Source organism: Solea senegalensis, linkage group LG12, assembly GCF_019176455.1.
Source record: "Solea senegalensis isolate Sse05_10M linkage group LG12, IFAPA_SoseM_1, whole genome shotgun sequence".
NCBI classification, from domain to species: domain Eukaryota; kingdom Metazoa; phylum Chordata; class Actinopteri; order Pleuronectiformes; family Soleidae; genus Solea; species Solea senegalensis.
In genome coordinates, this window is record NC_058032.1 from 2780417 (window position 1) to 2789267 (window position 8851).

The 8851-nt window shown below is 41.3% G+C and overlaps 1 long non-coding RNA gene across 1 annotated transcript; it reads left to right on the forward strand.

The window, feature by feature from the left end:
- The first annotated feature begins 620 nt into the window (after nt 1-620).
- Nucleotides 621-7743, forward strand: LOC122778209. The gene is made up of 2 exons (XR_006361411.1): nt 621-664; nt 2634-7743. It is a non-coding gene; the product is annotated as an uncharacterized LOC122778209 (long non-coding RNA).
- The last annotated feature ends 1108 nt before the right edge of the window (nt 7744-8851 follow it).

Consider the following 8851-nt stretch of genomic DNA (forward strand, 5'->3'; position numbering starts at 1 on the left):
TTAGATCCAGTGTGATACATTTAGGCACGATATTGTTGAAATTGCACTTATATTTCTCAAGAAATGTCTTGTTTTGTAAAAATATCCTTCATTAAATGTAAAACAAAGGAGAAATTATTATTATTATGCTATTATTTTACTATTTTTACTGGTCCGGCCCACTTGAGATCAAATTGTCCTCTATGTGGCCCCTGAACAAAAATGAGTTTGACACCCCTGATCTATAGGGTCACAGAGAGACAGGGTGTACCTGCAGTTACAGTTTAGCTCACCACGGCACAGTTTGGAACGGTAAACACTGATGTGGTTGTGTGGGATAAATGGTGGCCTTGAATCCTCACAGGAAACCTCTTCATACACAACAAACTCCCCCAGAACTAGTCCGAACGCTGCAGCACATATGCCAGGCCTGCCTGTGGCGCTGTAACACTGCCACAGAACGACACACACAATGGAGGAGGAGAAGAAGAAGACGTGGAGCATGTGCCATAAATCTGGATGGCACTGCTTGGTGAAAATGGGACTATACACAGCACAACAACCACACTTATTCTCCAATAAACCTCACCCCAAATGTCTCGGGACTGTGGGAGGAAGCCGGAGGCACCCAGAGAAAACCCACAGCACAAAAAAGAAAATGCCAGGAGCCTTTTTCTGCTGTGAGGTAACTGTTATTGACCGCCACACTTCTTATTTGCACTGGCACAAAGTTGTTGAATATACTTCTAAAAGGTGACAATGGTGCTTTGAACTGAAAATTGGCATTTACACTTCACTTTAAATTTAACTACGTCTTTGCCCCAGCTTGTGCAGCACTGTATGTGAAACTGATGGAGCGGGGAGACGTCTTTCATCTCGCGCTCACTGCAGAAGATGGAGGCTGTTTTTATTGGCTCTTTAGTGCTTGGCCGAAAGGAGAGTTTGGCTTGAACAGACACAGCACGCAGTGTCTCAAGTAGCTTGTGAGGTCCGGACTTTGCTTTTAACTTCTCCATAGCGACTGGGCCGGGTTGTCATTAGCGAAACCACAAAACAATTATTTACATTCCTCCTAATTAATAATGGCTTGAGCCTCATGTGTGTTTTGGGGTTTTTACAACACTTCATGATGTAGGTTAAAGTGCTACTGACTCACACCAATGAACCAGCGAGGAACGGATCCACTGTGTATCGCCGTGGCAAATGTGATGGAGAGGCTTTATTTTCAGAAGCTGCTTCATATACAACACAGTACATCTGCAGTTACAAGTGTGTTTAATGAAGAAATAGCTTCAGGGAACGTGTCAGATGTTGTTGCTGTATGTGCAAATGATGTGAATGAGGTGCATTCACCGCGCGGCCCTTTCATCTCATACACGAGAGTGAAGTTGTCCAAAGGCAGAGAAGGTTCTTTTCACCTTGTCTCAACGCGTGACTCTCGGGTCGACCTGATAATGATTAATGATGAAGGCTTCTGTTGAGGTGTCTCATACGTGGGACATGTTTATTATACCAGAGGTTTTTTTGGCAGAGTTACATTTCCCTGTCAACAAATGTCTAGTTTAGCAATTCTGATGAGATTTTCTTTGTACTAACAAAACCATCATCGAGGTGCTCGAGGGACTCAGATGAAATCAACGTGTTTATATTGATTCATTAAGGAGAAATCAAAGAAAGGGAATGAAGGAAAGAACAGTGAGTCTTAATAGGGCATGACCAGGATTACTCATGTGTTTTATAAACTAACATTTACAGTTTTCAGCACTGATCCAAAGCTGTACACAAGGTCTCAATCAGCATTTAAAACGAATAATGTATTTTTGATGACTTTTTGACATCCTTATCGATATTATATACAGTGTAAAATGTGAAGAAGGGCCGATATAAGACACGGGAAAATCAGACAAGAGACACAACAGTCATTTGGTAAATAACTAAAGGAAAGTTTGAGTAATTTTATGAAATAATAAAACCTTTCAAATCATAGATCCCCACTAGCATGTGCCAAATATGTACAGAGCATTATGTTACTTCAAGTACAGTTTCAGTGTTATTACCATAATGACCAAAATGCCATAAAATCACAAATCAGAATCAGCTTTTTAAGCATAACCACACGTACAACAACAATGGAACAATATGTTTAAAAATAAAAAAGGATTTTTGAGGATTTTTAATAAAATGGTAGGAGCTGAATGAGTGAGAGAGACGGTTTAGGCTGCACTGTACAGTATGTATATGTATACTGTGTATATATATGTATATATAGATGAACTGTGTGCACTGTGACCTGAATGTTGCTTGGACACACTTATAGGCCTCTGGCTGATGTTGTGCTGTGGTCTGTCTGCTCCCGCCCTCTTCTGATGTTCCTTACTCCACGTGACTGCTCACACACACACACACATGCAGCCCGGTCTCCATGGAGACGACCAGACACTTTCTGTTGTTGGGTTATCTTAGGAAACACTTGTCAGGTTTTTGTGTTTATTACAGCGGAGTGTGGAATATCGTATATTGGATTACTGTGATTCTTTCCACTTGATATGGATTAGTTTATGATGTTTTTATGGTTTTCTTTCATTAATATACATTCATATACATCATGTATATAATATACACAGGCACTAACCCATGTTGTTTTGAAACTGCAGGCTGATGATGGAGCAGAGTTGATGTAAAAATGGACTCTGTGGGAGGGAGAGCATGCAGGCACTGGTCGTCTGCCACTGCTGGCACCAACTCAGAGCATTTCCACTCCAGAATCCAAATGGTCGCAGGCTGTGCCAGGAGAGAGATGGATCAAGGCGACGCGCCGTGGTATTCCCATGATCACAGAAGGTAAACTCTGCAGGGGAACCTGGGAAAATCCGGAGGTGGGAAGGGTTTTCTGATTTGCTCTCCTGTGCAGAGCTCGAACTCGCCCAGGCTGCGAGAAAACCTCTGCGGTGCGTTTTCATTTAGATCAAAGGGCCCAACCCCAATTCCAAGCATGCAAACACAGTGAAACAGCTGCAGCGGAATCAATGATATTTCCCCTGAGGATTTTTTTTCAAGTGGACATATTAAAACAAACCCCCTCCGTGCTGTCAGCCCCACCCCTGACCACTGGAGCTCTGACCACTCCGTGTCCACATCTGTGACAGTTTGAAATGAAAATAACCAAGCGTGGCCGTCTTAGTCGTGAGAAAATGAGCACCGTCGTGGTTTAGTTCATCTGAAATAAGGTAGATGATATAGATTATTATTATACTGCACCATGGAAATGTTAAGATGTGAGTCTTTTCTTCCGTTCAACACGGCAAACATTTGTTTCTCATGTATGTCGAGTGGCTTTTTTTCTCAAAGAATACTTAAGGCATGAGCTCCACTGAGCTGCCATGTGTTCAAATGTGAACCAGACATTGAAACCACTTATTCGGCACACAAACATCTGCAATTGTTTTATTTTTTTTCCCCTCAGATTTTAATTTCACGTTTCATGAAAAATATGCTTTAGATACCGACGGGTGACATCATCTTTTTCTTTCAAATCTGTTTAACCCTCACACACAATTAATATCTGCTGGATAAACATCTCCTGATTTCAACGTCTTAAAGATGAATAATGCATGAATGCGGAATAAAAATCAAAAATATGTTTGTAATCGATACAAAAGCGAGTGGAAGTGCAGCAGCCTGCTTGTCTCTGATCAAAGCTCCCCCCCACTCTGGCTTTCTCTGAGATAGCGTTGCTATGGCAATAGGCACTCCGTCCGTCCGTCCGTCTGTCTTTGTCCACAGGAGACACTTCCTCGATGAGCAGAGTTGCTGTATGCAAACATGTCCCTCGGGTGAGACGTGAATGAGACCGAACTGTCAGAGAGCTAATGAGTGAGTGAATATGAGAAATGATGTTTTTATCTCTAACACAAACACACTATAAATGACATGAAGTGCACACAACATCACTGTACATCCGCCTTACAACCAATTAAATAAGATTTACTTGAATATGATTTGATATAATCACCGTACTGTTTTACATTATTCAGTAAGAGCCTTTGCGGTCGTTAAGTGTGTTTGTGTACGTTTTTAAGCAGCGCCACTTTCTTAAAGGGCTGTTTCACCAATTTTATTCCCCCCATGGTCAAATGAAGGATAAACTAAGATCATTACGATGCTGCTGCCGTGTTTGTTTGGTAAATTTGACCAAATTTGACGTTAAAGTTTTGTAAAAGGTGACAGAATCTTGACCTTAAAGAACAGTGTCGGGGCTTTTAGTTTCTTTGAAGGAAATCACGTTGACATGGACTTTTTCTCAATTTTAGTCAGAGATATTCAATCCCAACTTCTGTTTCTGTAATCAAATAACACATTTATCTCTTGAAATGAGTAAAAAGCTGTATATTTTTTAGGTGAAGTGGCCCTTTAAATCCCACGTAACACCCTCTCTGGTATGTGTAGGCCACCGTAGTCCTCCGTTAATTGCACTCTGCCGTCTCGTTATTAGATGTCATTAATTCTCACACATTTGTCCTTTTATGGCATAAACATGTAATTATACGTACATAAGTAAACACCTGTACGAACAGGCGCCGCCATTTTTGCCCAGCGGCGTTCAAAGGATTACGTCTCGGAGCCGAGGGCCTTACTCTGTCTTGTTATTCAAGGCTGCAGATTAGCAGAAGTACTGTTTTGTAAAGATCAGCAGGTGAAGTCGGTCATTTTACATCAAACGACTCACCAGCACAAAAACACACATTTTGTAAAAAAAGGAATGCGACGGCAAAGGAAACCGATTTCCCCGGGAACCTTCATCACTTTGAAGTTGATAAATAAATAAGAGTACATAAGTATATAAAGTGTGTATAGTGTATAAATTGTAACCTTTTTGAAGTGTAAATTCACAGGGCACCAAAAAATACCAAGCTTTATACAGGTTTTTATTTCAGATTTGTTACGTTATTCACGGGACTGAAATAAGCCTTGGGTGCCAAAGACAGTGGGTGTAGCCATTTGATTGATGTTAGCTTGTAAGCATATTACGTAATATTATGTTGTTGTGTCCCATATGTCTCTCAACAGCTATACATGGAAGACGTGTAACAATGTAACGGCAACATTGGACGCCAGTTTAGTCGAGACAGAGAGAGAGAGAAGTCCCAGTTTGGTCATTTGAAAAAGAGTGGGCTTATTTTTGAGGCTGCAGCTCTGATCTGAGTCGACACAAGTGGTTGCCAGGCAACAGCACGACCAGCTCCTGGAACTGAAGTCTCTTCGGCTACACCGTTCCTGCGACATTAGCAACAAAAACACACAAACACACTTCATTTAACAATTGGCTGGATTTATTATTAAAAGGAGTGTGAGGACGGACAACACAGATATTCACATTTCTCCAGTCGTACAGTATATGATGTCTCGTGACGCCAGAGTGAATTTTACAACACACATGTAAACACCCAGTCATTCAGACACAGATCTGTCTTTGTGCTTCACAGCGACACAGTTCTCCGTTTGAATCCCAATTAAACCGCGGCTCACGTGTCCCCTGTGACCCTCGACGGATGCACAGCAGTCAGTTGTTGTTGTTGTTGTTGTTGTTGTTGTTGTTGTTGTTTGTTTTTCCCGTCTGCACTTGGCTCCGACATTACACACTTTTGTACTTCTGGGTGAATGTTGAGAGCTGGAAAATCTGCCCATTAAACTGCCCGGAGATGTTTCAAGCCTCGATGACGACCTGCCGCTGTCTGGTCAGACGAGGAATTCCACCCACACGCTCTCGTCTCTTTGTAATCACACTCTCACAGAGGTTTGAGCGAAAAGTGGATTATTTGATGGTTCAAAGGAACTTAAGGGTTTTACGTCATTTCTTCTTTGAGGCTGTGCTTGTTTAATATTTACTTATTTATTTTTAAGGTCTCTATTCAGTGCATTCACATTTTTACACAAACCTGTCATTAGTGAGGCTAAAAACAGGAAACGACGATAAAAAGAAATGTTTTATCCCTGCTACTTGGCAGCAAAACTCTGTTTATTAATTATTATTTTGGTTAATTGAAGATATGAAAGTGTATATGGAGGAGGAGGAGGAGGACGGAGAGGTGAAGAGGAGAAAAGATGATTTGCTGCGTGATTTTGACTGAAGTCTAACTGGATTAAACACCCACAGTCAGATAATTAGGAAAAACAGGGAGGTTGAAAGAGAGCGAGCGAGAGCAAGAGAGAGCTTCGTGAAACAAATGAGTCATAAAAATATTTTCTCTGATTGAATTTATGCTAAACTGCATCTATCACAACTAAATTCCACTTCTTTACTTCCTGAGCCACAGTGACAGTGACAGAGAGGGAGAAAAAAATCTGTTTTTCGTAGCGAGTTACGCAGCTCATGACTCAAATGACTCTGATCAAAGACCAGATGAACATTTTAGGCATAAAGAAAATGAAATGGCTTATACTCTCACAGCTTCTGATCTTCCATCTGGAACAACAGCAGCTACAGCTGCCTAAACAAGGAGCTATTTGACCTATTTCAATGCAAATTACAGGTGAAATGAAGGATGCTTGTCAGTGAGGAACAGCGCCGCTAAATGACTGAGGAGGAAGAACTACAATGAAGTTTCTCCATCTGTGTCGGTGGCTTGTAGTCACACTGGGAAAGCACCTGTGTGTGAGACAGAGCCCATTATACAGCAGTTACACAGCCATTGCCACAGAGGGACGACCATAAGTGGCCAATTAGGTAATTAGAGCATCATTTTTCTCCACGTTGTCCACAGTGCTCCTTCCTCCCTCACTATCTCTTTCTCGGAACCTGAAACACACAACATAAACCACGCAGCGCCGAGAAGTGCAGCCATCTTTGGTTTAGGCTGGACGCGCGCGAGGGGAAAAGCGAGCGGAGAGGTTAAGGGGTGAGGGAGGGAGTGTGTCATTTGTCTTTGTCAGCATACCACGGGACTTGTTTACTCTCTTAACCCGAGTCATTATTATTGCAGACTGCGGGGAATAATTACCTCTGGACGCATCTGGAGTGCAGGCCGCCCTCAGAAAATGCCTGTGTGTGTGTGTGTGGAATCAGATCACACATTTCTCTTGATTTCAAGTATTTACGTTCTTGCTTATTTTACCTTCTGTTGTCATGGACGAGAAATAAATCTTTAGCCTGTATGTGAGTACTTTTGCAGGATGTCTAGACTCTGGAGCAAAGGAGGAAATTCATCAGTGGGACGTCTTGTGCCACCTTGTCATCACTGAACGTTAATATTTGCGTCTTTTACAGAGTTCGTTTACTTGTAGAGAATAAATCTTCCTATCAACCCGACGCAGAGCGATACTGCAGGCAGACGACGAGCGACGCTGACACGGGCTTGAAATATGGGACTGTACAGTGCATGTATACACTGTCGCTGTATGTCTATATCAGGGGTGTCAAACATACGGCTGGCGGGCCAGAACCAGCCCGCCAGAGGGTCCAATCTGGCCCGCAGGATGAATTTGTGACATCACTTATTTTTGTCTCACAATTTAATCGTAATGTGTATTTCTCAGTGTCAGATTCCTGCACACATGTGCACATGTGATATTTTTTATGTTAATGTTAATATTGTACATTTTTAGATACCTTACACTTACATTTTTATACACTGGACACTTTATACCAAGGCATTTTAATTGTGAGTATATAATGTTATTTATTCTCTTGGTAGCAGGAACCAATATGACTGCACATTGTACTGTGTATGATCGTGTATGTGACAAATAAAACTACCTTAATCTTGATATTGTTGAAATTGCACTTATTTTTCTAAAGAAATTTCAGGTTGTTCATAGTAAGTTTTTTAAAAAGATAATTCATTAAATGTAAAACATCTGGAGCCCTTGTTGTCTATAGTTTATTATGCTATTATTTTACTGGTCTGGCACACTTGAGATCAAATTGCACTCTATGAATGTGGCCCCTGAACTAAACTGTGTTTGACCCCCTACTGAGTAAACTTCATAACTTCAAACAGAATTGTTTTAGTTCAACTTAAGTTGTTTTTTCCATAAAACAATGGACAATGAAGCCATGGCTTGTAGTGCCGAAGCGATGGCGCCTGCTGAAACAGACCAATTAAAGCACACAGTGACACTGAGCACTGTGTCACTGTGTGTGAGGGGGAGTATCAAAGGATACTGGAAGATGATCCTTATTTTTCCTTCATCTGTCTTTCCCTTCTGGGCGCCCATGACACTCAGTGATAAATAATAATAAATAAAAAAAAAGCCCGGAGGCAGCACAGCGGCTGCCCAAAAAAATAAATAAATTAAAATCAAGGCTTCAGATCCAAAGATTATCTGTGGAAATGTTTGCATTGATTACAATATGATGGCGGATAGACTTCACTCGTGTGTTCTTATCTCCCCACAGAGTGTGAGAGAGAGATGGGGAGATAAAGACCGCCTTTTAAATGGCAAATGGTCAGTGTACCTGTCACACTCGCTGAGTCACGACAACTTTCATTGTGCTGTTGTCAGTCTGTGGTCCTCTTTCATTGTAATGAGCTGATAATGTCCATGTATGATGTGTGTGTGTGTGTGTGTGTGTAATGGTGGAAAGGTCTGTCCCTTGTTTCTTTTTCTTATTCTGTATTTGTAAAGATCAAATACACTTCTAGACTTCTAGATGAATCTTTAGTTTTGTGTTCACTTAAACAATATTTAAGTGAAACGGGACAAGAGAGTGAAATTATTCAAATTTCTGATTTCTTGATCCCTAAAACCACGCCACTATAGTGTTGCTAAGAAATACTTCTCTTCCATTTAACTGCATGGATAACCAGCACATTATAATGTGCTGTGGAACAGCCCCAATTTACGCCTTCCATGATGCAATGAGGCCTAAAAG